Source organism: Triticum dicoccoides, chromosome 5A (assembly GCF_002162155.2).
Source record: "Triticum dicoccoides isolate Atlit2015 ecotype Zavitan chromosome 5A, WEW_v2.0, whole genome shotgun sequence".
NCBI lineage: Eukaryota > Viridiplantae > Streptophyta > Magnoliopsida > Poales > Poaceae > Triticum > Triticum dicoccoides.
The window spans coordinates 644,739,089-644,748,616 of NC_041388.1; the positions used below are offsets into that span (position 1 = coordinate 644,739,089).

A 9,528-nucleotide genomic window follows, 5' to 3' on the forward strand; every position below is an offset into this window, starting at 1 on the left:
ATTCTGGAACTTGGACCACATGAGGTGTCTATTCTCGACTCGAGGCTCACCATATACACAAGTTATTCTCCATTGATCGGCATCTTGTTGTACACATACTAGGGCATCAATATACCGCTTGTTTTTATCCAGAACCTGTACATCATAAGACTCATGCCAAAACAGAGCTAAGCCACCACTCATACCATTACTATCAACTCCAGAGTAACCTCTAAGGCCCAGCCGTCCACTCATATTATTTTTCAGTTTCTGGTTTGCTTTCGGTTTCTTTTTTCCTTTTTATTTTACCATTTTCTCCATTTTCACGAATTTCAAAAAGTGTTCACAAAATTTAAAAAGTCATAAAATATAAAAAACACTCACAAAATTTGAAAATGCTCACAAAATTTTACGAAATGTTCAAGCATTTCAAAATTATATATTTTTATAAAACCAATGGAGTGAGGGACGGGCAACAGACGGAAAAAAACGGGAAATGGAGGGTGAATGCTAGGCGTTCTTTAGTGTAGACGTAGATAGATGAATTATTTAGATAGATAGATAAATATAGATTGATATAAAATATAAATATAGAGATATAGAGGTATGATTTGCATGTGAACACTTACAACGGAGATATATGTGTAGATAGAGATAAAGATAGAGATAGAGATATATAGATAGAGATGAAGATATCAGAGCCATGCCATCTTCTCCATAACCAAAGCACCTAGACACACACTTAAACAATGCAGGAACTCCTTTGTGCATCCTATAAACTGTCGGAGCAACTCCAAAGGGCCGACCCATTTCGTCCGTCTGCGTCCGTTTGGGTCGGCATGGACAAAAGTGGCAGCCCAACGCGCCGACCCAAACCCAAATCACGTCCGCGTCGCGTTCGCGCCGACGCATTTGCGGCCCAAATTTGCGCCCCAAATGCGTGGGCGCGGACGCCGAACAGACGCTTCACACGCCTTTCCGCTGTCCGCCGCATCTCCACATGGCGGCCATCCAACTACCCGTTGCCCACACGGTCAGCCTGATTTATGACAACGGGCCCACGCGTCAGCGACGGCGCTCATCCTTTTTTAAGCCGACCGTGCGGCGGGGCCGTCCTCATCCAAACTCGCCGCCCACATCTTCCATCCTTTGCTCCCTCGTCGCCGGCAAACCCTAGCCACCACAACCACGAGATGGGCCTCTTCTCCGGCGCTAGCGGCAGCAAGGCCAAGGGCAAGTCCCCCGCCACCCCTTTCCTCCCGCCTCCGCCGGCGCCAGCGCCTCGCCGGCAGAGGCAGCGCGTGAACGTGCCAGTGCACAAGGCGGAGTGGCACTGGCAGCACCGCTAGCCTCTGCCGTATCCCGACGTGACGCTGCCGCACGACTGGCATCTGGATCCAGATAGGATCCCAGTGCCGGCGGCACCGCGGTCGGCTCGTGCTCACGCGGAGGAGGTGCGGCGCCGGCAGGCGCTGCTGACGCCGAAGCAGCGCAGTGACCCCGCCTACGCAACCGACTCGCCCAACTGGGCGAGGTGGTTCGCCTTCGAGCACGAGGAGGCGAGGTGACGGGGCGTGCGCGAGGTCGACCGGAGGTCGCCGCCACCGGCACTCGTCGTCCGCGAGGAGGACCAGGCAGCGGAGGATGCCTACCAGGCGGCCCTTGCGGACGTATGCCGGGAGAGCGAGGAGGACGAGCGGCGCAGGGCGGAAGCGGCGGAGGCGGAAGAGGAGGCTCGGTACGAGGCGGCAATGGCGCAGGCCCTTGCCCTCTCCGTGGCGGGCGACATCATGGTGCCGCCGGTGGCCCCGCCGTCCCCATCAAGCCGGAGCCGGAGCCCGAGCCGTCCCCCATCGAGCGCTACTCCTGGACGGGAGTAGTGCACGAGTGGGTACGCGCACCGCCGGTCTGGATGGGAGCGACACCGTCGCAGGAGCAGGTGTACCTCGAGCACTGACGCGCCATCAGGGTGGCCGAGGAGCGCCGTGACGGCGAGTACCTCGAGATGCTCGAGCGCGACCTTGAGGAGGAGCAGCGCGAGGCCGAGGAGGAGGCGCGCCAGGCCATGGCTGCACTGGCGCCGCACAACCCCCCGCGCCGGCACTGCCTGCGCCGGCACAACCCGACATGACGGCGCTCTGGAACACGGCGTTTGCCTGGGCCGGGCCGGCGCCGACGCTCATCGACCTCACGGACCCCGAGAACAATGACGAGGACACGTAGGGCAGCGCGCCGCCTCGTAGTTTAGGCTGTTTTTATTTTTTTTTAAATGTAAATGTGGACGCGTGGACTCTCGTCGGCCTTCGTGGCCGGCTCTAATGTTTAATTAATGTTGTTTATCTTTTTTGATATGCATGTGTTCATTTTTTGCGCCGTCAAAAATGGGTTCAGGCCAGCGTTGGGCGCACGCGCCGACCCAAATACGGAAGCGGACATCTGTGTCCGTCTGGCCGACCCAAATGTATAAAAAGCGGACGAAATCACCATCCTTTTGGGTCGGCTCGTTGGAGTTGCTCTCATCAGCCAAACCTCTTGAACTGAACTCTGCTAACACATTAAATACTTTCAAAGCGAAACACACACCGGTATAGTCCCGTGCACGCTGCTCTCGAACACTTGTTTGTTTGACCTAGCTAGCAATGTGTAATGCCTAGGCGAATCCCGATCTAGAATTGGGGATGAGGGAGGAGAGAGCAGAGTAGGTGAGAGGCTTGGAGAAGGGGGAAAGGAGGACTCGATCAATACTCGCTGCCTCATACGTCTTGTGAACCGTACATATGTAGCTGCCCCACTGGGCCACTCTTACAGGGCCGTGGCCCAATCACAAACCCACACACGCACTCGACCCAAGCCCAACAGTGGGTTCCAGGTTCAGATAACTGAACTGCACTTGTTAGTCCGCTGCAGGTGCATTAGCAGCATCTGTAGGCGTGACATTGCCTCCCTCTTGCGATGCAGACTCTTCCCAGATGCAAGCGGATGGGTACCAATGACGAAGGACGTCGTAGTCTTCCCAGGTTGTAGCCGATGGTGGCATGTTTGCCCATTGAACTTGCAGTTGCACCACCGGGGCATCCCCTTTCTTCATCATGCGCCGTTGTAGAATTGTCACTGGTTCGGTTTGCTCTCCAGCGAGGTCCGGTACTCGTGGCAGTTCAGAGAACACCAGAGTATAGTCAGGAGTAAATGGCTTCAATTGAGAGACGTGGAATACCGGGTGGATGCTGCTGTTTGGGGGAAGTTGCAGTCGATACGTCAACGTGCCAATGCGTTCTGTCACCAAGAAGGGACCGAAGGACTTGTAGGCGAGCTTCTTGCAGGGGCGATTGGCGACAGAGGACTGTGCATATGGCTACAGCTTGAGAAGGACTTATTCGCCAACGTCGAAGGCTCGTTCTGCTCGGTGTCAATCCGCTTGTTTCTTGAAGTGAGCTTGGGCACGCGCCAGCTGTGCGCGCAGCAGGTCCGTGTGTGCAGTCCAGTCCAGGTCGCCGGACGCCGCATCGCTGGGGAGCGCGGCGCTTAGGTGTGGTAAACCCCCCAGGTTGGGCTCTCTGCCGTAAAACACCTTGAAGAGAGAGCAATTCAGGGAGGCGTGATGTGCCGAATTGTACCAGAACTCCGCCGCTGGTAGCCACTTGCGCCATTGATGCGGCGTGTCGTGGACTGCACACCGCAGGTACATCTCCAGGCACTGGTTGACGCGCTCGGTTTGGCTGTCCGTCTGGGGGTGGTACTCGGTGGAGTGTAGTAGTTTGGTTCCGGCGGCGGCGAGCAATTCACGCCACATTGCGCTCGTGAAGATCTTGTCGCGGTCGGAGACGATCGAATGTGGTACGCCATGGAGCTTGATGATGTGCTCCCAGAAGGCGCGAGTGACCTGAATGGCGGTGAAGGGGTGATGAAGCGGCACGAAGTGCGCGTACTTGGTCAGCCGATCGACGACGACCATGATTGTGTCGGAGCCTTCAGACTTCGGCAGCCCTTCCACGAAATCCATGGTCAGCTCCTGCCATGGTTCCGTGGGAATTGGAAGGGGTTGGAGCTTGCCGGCAGGGTGCGTGTGCTCATGCTTGGCGTGTTGGCACACGGTGCACTGCCGGACGAAATCTTCCACGGCACGCTTCAGCCCGTGCCAGGCGAACAGCTTGCGGACGCGGTGGTAGGTGGCCGTGGCGCCGGAGTGAGCACCCACTGCACTGTGATGGAGCACGGCGATGAGTTTGGTCTGCAATGCAGAGTTTGCGCCAATCCAGAGCCGGTCGCACTGCCTGATGACGCCGTTCTGCAATGTGCAGCCTTGGTCGTCGGTGGTGGTGACCGCGAGCTTGGCCAACAGCTCTTGCGCGTCAGGATCAGTTTCGTAGGAGTTGGCCACCTCTTGGAGCCATTGGGACTGGCACAGAGAGAGAGAGAGCGTCGAGCGCGAGAAGATGGCCCACGCGGGAGAGCGCTTCCGCTGCTCTATTGTCGACGCCTTTCTTGTAGCGGAAGGAGAACTGTAGCTCCACCAGCTTGGACATGGCTTTCCGCTGGAGGTCCATAGCCAGCTGCTGATCTATAAGCGCACACAAGCTCTTGTGGTCGGTGACTATTTCGAACGAAGCGCGCTGCAAGTACGGCCGCCACTTGTCGATCGCCATCATCATCGCCAAGAACTCCTTCTCGTAGGTGGACAACTTCCGATTCTTGACGCCCAATGCCTTGCTGAGGTATGCGACGGGGTGGCCGTTCTGTGTGAGCACCGCCCCCACGCCGGTGTCGCACGCATCGGTCTCGATCGCGAACGGCTTGGCGAAGTCGGGGAGTGCTAGCACGGGCGTGCTCACCATGGCATGCTTCAGCAGCTCGAACGCTTGTTGCGCCTTGTCGTTCGAGGAGAAACCTTTCTTCGTCAGGAGCTGGGTCAGCGGCTTCGTGATGATGCCGTAGTGGGGGGCGAATTTGCGGTAGTAGCCGGTCAGGCCGAGGAAGCCGCGGAGTTTAGTGGCTGTCGTGGCCACGGGCCAGGCCTGCATGGCGCTGGTCTTGGTCGTGTCGGTGGCGACCCTGTCCTTGGAGATCACGTGCCCCAAGTACTCGATGCTGGTTTGCGCAAACGAGCATTTGGATTCCTTGGCGAAAAGCTGGTGTTCGCGGAGCAGTTGCAACGTGAGCCGCAGGTGCTTCTCATGTTCCTGCAAGTCAGTGCTAAGGACAAGAATATCATCGAGAAATATGATGATAAACTTACGAACGTATCGTCTGAAGACAGTGTTCATGAGGCACTGAAAAGTTGCAGGGGCGTTGCACAGACCAAATGGCATCACTCTGAAGTGATAGTGCCTGTGATGAGTTTTGAAAGCGGTCTTCTCTTCATCCTCCTCGCGCATACGGATCTGATGATATCCAACACGTAGATCGATCTTGGAGAAATAGGTGGCACCGGCCAGTTCGTCCAGCAGCTTATCCACGACCGGCAGAGGAAATTTGTTTTTGACGGTTGTAGTATTCAGTCGTCTGAAATCAACACAAAATCTCCAGCTACCGTCTTTTTTTCTTAACCAACAGAACCAGTGCAGCGTAGGGGCTCATGATGTGCGCAATGACGCCAGTTTTTAGCATGTCCCGCACCTGCTTCTCAATCTCGTCCTTCTGAGCAGGTGAGTAGCGATAGGACGAGATTGCCTAGAAGGCACCGGCTTTGTATTGATAGGAACAGTGCCTGGTTCAAGGTGAATACCATGGTCATACTGTCGATGAGGCGGTAACGTGGTGGGTTTGGCGAACACATCCTTGTATTCAGACATCACTTTCTGAATATTTTGTAGAATTGGTTCCGGGACTGCTCTGATACCACTGTAATGCCCAGACGGATCCCAATCTAGAATTGGGGATGAGGGAGGAGAGAGCAAAGTAGGTGAGAGGCTTGAAGAAGGGGGAAAGGAGGACTCGATCAATACTCGCTGCCTCATACGTCTTGTGAGCCGTACATATGTAGTTGCCCCACTGGGCCATCCTTACAAGGCCGCGACCCAATCACAAACCCACACACGCACTCGACCCAAGCCCAACAATGGGTTGCAGGTTCAAATAATTGAACTGCACTTATTAGTCCGCTGCAGGTGCATTAGCAGCATCTGTAGGTGTGATACAATGGTGGGTGCCAGTGTAGTCGCTTGTTGCTCCTTGTTCATCATGGCTTTGATGGCGGCCGCAGCGGCCCCAGGTTTCGTGCCGGCATTGTACGTGTTCGGCGACTCGCTAGCGGATGTAGGGAACAACAACCATATGCTAACACTGATCAAGGCGGACTTCACGCACAACGGCATGGACTACCCGGGGAGGAAGGCCACCGGCCGCTTCAGCAACGGCAAGAACTCAGCCAACTTCCTCGGTGCGTTACCTACTCATTCTTCACTTAAACAGTCGAATACCATTCTTCCCTTGCCAGCTGCCTGCATTCTCATCTTGCAATTATAGTGAAGCTCGATCTCTCAATCAACGAGTACTCATGATCTTTTTGAGAAATAGTTATTCATGATATTCTGCAAAGCAAACAAGAGAAAAGAATAATTGAAATCGACATTGATCCCAGCTATCTTGCATTCACGCGCGGGCAAGTTTTTTGTCAATTTTATTACGAGGTCCCTATTACTCACTCCCAATTATATTTGACTTGAAAACTCCCAATTTGTCTCATGTTGGTGTATCATAATCTAGTTATGATGTAGAACTAGAGATATTGATCGTAGCATATAGTATTTGTTTAGAAAAAAAGAAAATACTTGTATCATATCGTGATAGACAGTATCATAACAAATGAAGTACTACCACGAGTCATTTAAAATAATAAATGGAATCATCTAAGAGCAACTTCAACGGGTCGACCCAAACGGACGACGATTTTGTCCGCTTTTTGTCCGTTTGGGTTGGCCAGGCGGACACGGACGTTCGCTTCCGCATATGGGTCGGCTCATGCGCCCATCGCTGGTCCGACCCATTTTGACGGCGCCGACAAAAAAATTGTGCATGCGTATTTAAAATAAAAACAACTTAATTAAACATTAAAGCACTTGTATCATATCGTGATAGACAGTATCATAACAAATGAAGTACCACCACGAGTCATTTAAAATAATAAATGGAATCATCTAAGAGCAACTTCAACGGGTCGATCCAAACGGACGACGATTTTGTCCGATTTTTGTCCGTTTGGGTCGGCCAGGCGGACACGGACGTTCGCTTCCGCGTTTGGGTTGGCTCATGCGCCCATCGCTGGTCCGACCCATTTTGACGGCGCCGACAAAAAAATTGTGCATGCATATTTAAAATAAAAACAACTTAATTAAACACTAAAGCCGGCCAGAAAGGCCGGCGAGAGTCCACGCGTCCATATTAGCATTAAATAAAACTAAAAAAACTAAACTACGAGGTGGCGCGCTGCCCAAGGCGTCGTCGTCCTCAGGGTCGGTGAGGTCGATGAGCGTCGGTGCAGGGCCGGCCCAGGGGAACATCGTGTTCCAGGCGGCGACGATGTAGGCCGCGAACAGCTGTTCCGGCGCGGGCCGGGCCAGCGAGGGGGGCTATGCGGCCGCCTGTGCAGCCGCTGCCTGGCGCACCTCCTCCTCAGCCTCGCGCGCCTCCTCCTCCTCGAGGTCGCGCTCGAGCATCTCCTCGTACTCGCCGCGACAGCACTCCTCGGCCAGTCGGCGCCCGCGCCACATCTCGAGGTACGCCTGCTCTTGCGCTGGGGTCGCCCCCAGCCAAACCGGGGGCGCGGACACCCACTCGCGCGGCACTCCCGTCCAGGAGTAGCACTCGATGGGCTCCGGGTCGGCCTTGATGCTGCGTCGGGGAGGAGACAGCGGGGCCACCGACGGCACCACGCAATCGCCGGCCGCGGAGAGGGCAAGGGCCTGCGCCATGGCCGCCTCGTACCGAGCCTCCTCTTTCTCCACCGCCTCCACCCTGTGCCGCTCGTCCTGCTCACTCTCGCGGTAGACCGTCGCAAGGGTCGCCTGGTAGGCGTCCTCCGCCTCCTGGTCCTCGCGGACGACTAGCAGGGGCGGCGGCATGCTGCGGTCTACCTCACGCACGCCGCGTCGCCTAGCCTCCTCGTGCTCGAAGGCGAGCCACCTCTTCCAGTTCGGCGAGTCTGTGGCGCACGCGGCTTCGCGGTGCTGCTCCGACATCAGCAGTGCCCGCCGGCCCCGCACCTCCTCCACGTGCGCCCTAGTCGACCACGGCGCCGTCGGCACTGGGATCCTATCTGGATCCAGATGCGAGTCATGCGGCAGTGTCACGTCGGGGTACGGCAGAGGCTGGCGGTGCTGCCAGTGCCACTCTGCCTGGTGCACTCGCACGTTCACACGCACCCTCTGTCGGCGTGCCGGCGTCGGGCAAGGCGGTAGGACCTCGGAAGGGAAAGGGACGACGGGGGCCTTGCCCTTGGCCTTGCTGCTGCTGCTGCCGGCACCGGAGAAGAGCCCCATTTTGGCTTCGCTAGGGTTTGCCGGCGACGGGGGAGCGAGCTTGCCTAGATGTGGACGGCGAGTTTGGATGAGGACGGCCCCGTCGCACAGTCGGCTTTAAAAAGGACGACCGTCGTCGCTGACGCGTGGACCCATGGTCATAAATTGAGCTGACCGCGTGGACAACAGGTAGTTGGACGGCCGCCAGATGAGGACGCCACGGACAACGAGAAGGCGCGCGTGGTGTCCGTTCGGCGTCCGCGCCGACGCATTTGAGGCGCAAATTTGGACCGCAAATGCATCGACGCAGACGCGAAACGGACGTGATTTGGGTTTGGCTCGACGCGTTGGGCCACCACTTTTGCCTGCGCCGACCCAAACAGACGCGGACGAACGAAATGGGTGGTCTCATTAGAGTTGCTCTAAGAGTACCAACTTGAGTTTGGTGGAATTATGATAGCATATGAAAAGTAGTGTATGATACTCCATGCTGTAACTTTCATTACAGGCCCAACTTTGGTGACTTCCATTATGGATCTATAGTCATGTAGTACTCCCTCCGTTTCTAAATGTAAGTCTTTTAGAGATTCTACTAAAAACTACATATAGATGTATCTCTACTCTTATAAAAGACCCACTTGGTGGTAATGGTGTGCCTGCCATCTAGCGATTTCGACCGTCCGATATGTATCTAACGCATCCGGTGGGAGTTTTGACACTTTTGCAAAACCACGCCCGCCACCCTCTTCGTATTCTTTCGAGAAAAATCCTTGGGCTCTCCATTCCAGGCCCATCCAGATCCATCCTCCGCCAATGGAACTCCGATATGCCGTGCTGGCCGCTGCCGCCGCCATCCGCCCCAATGCCTCGGATGCCTTCTGCTGTCGCAGCCACTACCACCACGACCTCCCCTCCGCCGCCCCTTTCCCGTCTCCTCCGCCCCCTCCCAATCTCATCATTGTCGTCTCCTCCGACCCCCCCCTCCCGCATCTGCTCAGACGCCGACAGCTGCAAGTGCACCGCGAGCTACGCGTTGCTTATACTCGCCGGCGGCAGCGCCACATGCTACACATTCTTCTCCATCGACGCGCTCCAC

The 9,528-nt window shown here is 55.7% G+C and overlaps 1 pseudogene; it reads left to right on the forward strand.

Moving 5' to 3' along the window:
- The first annotated feature begins 6,156 nt into the window (after positions 1-6,156).
- LOC119300298 overlaps positions 6,157-9,528 on the forward strand; it is a 10,297-nt pseudogene continuing 6,925 nt past the window's right edge.